We start from the raw sequence: 1,956 nt of genomic DNA, 5'->3' as shown, positions 1-1,956 counted from the left end.
ATTTTGAGCCTTCTTCAGTCGAAAATCCATGGTGGACCCCTAGTCAGTCAAGAGCACAGTAACTTTAAATTTCAGAGCGAAACCCATGGGGACTGAAAGCTTCTTAATGCAAATTCCATGTTCCCAATGACCCCCCCCCCCCCCTCCCGAAGTATCAATAGTCTTTGGTTTAGAGATGAATGAAAACAACTTGAAGGTCAAAAATCCACTTATAAAATAGGTAGTGCACTGACAAAGCAAGTTTAAAATTTAATGATGCCTGGAGCCGCATACGTGCCAGCGAGTGCTGTGATTGGTCGACAAAGCTCGCTCCGGGCATGCGTAAAAGGTTTCGGCGCATCTACCGCCGTGAGCCGGCGCACAAACGACCCCCGTATTGTTGCGAAACAGTCGATCAGAGAAGCCGCATTCTCCGGCACTGAACTGTGTATACTTTCTCACTTAGAAACCGCAAAGGCTGTTTGGGAATACGACCTGAAAAAGTGAAAGTACACATTTTTTTCACACTAAAAAAAATTGTGATGAATTTGATTTTCACATTTTTATTCAATAATTTTACTCATTATTTTACACGATTTGGTGAAGAGCTAGAAAGAGCCGGCAGACCCCTAAGGAGTCCGCGGACCACACGTTGGGAAGCCCTGCTCTAGAGGATCTGTTACCTAGAGGATCTGTTAGATAACGATCAGTTTGACATTTGGAACGGTAAAGGTACCAGAGAGACAGTTCTGACTTTACAAAGCATAGTAAAGCAAGACCTACGAAAAATCAAGAAACCTTTGTACGATCTATCGGTATAGAAAAAGCATTCGACAATGTAAAAAGGTAAAAAGGTGCAAATGTTCGAAATTCTGGAAAACTGGCTATAGGGGGAGACGCGTAATATACAATATGTGCAAGTACCAAGGAGGGACAATAAGAATGGAAGACTAAGAAGTAAATGAGTCAATGTACGCGTAACGCATAAAACGTAATCTCATTATCGTACTTGACTGTACACGAGACAGCTTGGCTTCCGCTCCACGTGAAACGAAATCTAGCAAACGCGGATGAATACATCGTATAATGTTTACCTGAGGTTTATTCTTATGATAAGAGTATAGATGGGATAGAGAACAATGAGAGAATAACTATGTAACTGTATGTCTTCGGGGACGCCGCTGTAATTGTACTAGAAATTAGCAAGGTTTTGGCTGCAGGCCTCCGTGGCGCAATCGGCTAGTGCGTTCGGCTGTTAACTGAAGGGTTGGTGGTTCGAGCCCACCCGGGGGCGCTCATTTTAATAGTTTGTTGTTGATGCACGGCGCGTTCGCGTGATCGCGGCAAATGCCACACTGAAGTTAGAACACAACGGCAGTCTATTGAAATACAAATGAGGAACCTGTCAAATCTAGATGGTGAACGGTTCCTTACATTATTGCCAATTATTATATATTGTTTAATGTAAGTTCAATCGTATAGCTGCAGTCCTGGCCGGCCGAAGTGGCCGAGCGGTTCTAGGCGCTACAGTCTAGAACCGGGCGACCTCTACGGTCGCAGGTTCGAATCCTGCCTCCGGCATGGATATGTGTGATGTCCTTAGGTTAGTTAGGTTTAAGTAATTCTAAGTTCTAGGGGACTGATGACCTCAGCAGTTAAGTCCCATAGTGCTCAGAGCCATTTGAACCATTTGCAGTCCTGGCAATACTTCAAAATTAAGCAACTACAAGAGAGAAATACTTTCCATAGCGACGTGGAATCTATGAAGGTTCACTTTGATCAAATTGCCTTTCCTTGCACACTCACCCCTGTATCAGCAGTGGATTAGGGATGAGAAATCCGTACCATTACAATATCCCTCAATCAAATTAGCAAGATTCTCAGGCAAGGCGCAAGAACCATTACAGAAAAAAATCATCCAAATGTTTCCATTCGCAGACTTAAGACAGCCGATTATATCGATCCAGAATGCATATA

At 43.5% G+C, this 1,956-nt stretch overlaps 1 non-coding gene across 1 annotated transcript; it reads left to right on the top strand.

Moving 5' to 3' along the window:
- Positions 1 to 1,199: 1,199 nt before the first annotated feature.
- On the top strand, positions 1,200 to 1,273 carry Trnan-guu (transfer RNA asparagine (anticodon GUU)). The gene has a single exon. It is a non-coding gene; the product is annotated as a tRNA-Asn (tRNA).
- Positions 1,274 to 1,956: the final 683 nt, after the last annotated feature.

This window comes from Schistocerca serialis, chromosome 1, assembly GCF_023864345.2.
Source record: "Schistocerca serialis cubense isolate TAMUIC-IGC-003099 chromosome 1, iqSchSeri2.2, whole genome shotgun sequence".
In the NCBI taxonomy this organism is placed as follows: Eukaryota; Metazoa; Arthropoda; class Insecta; order Orthoptera; family Acrididae; genus Schistocerca; species Schistocerca serialis.
Note: the sequence above shows the minus strand (reverse complement) of the source record. Positions and strands in the feature narration are given on the sequence as shown.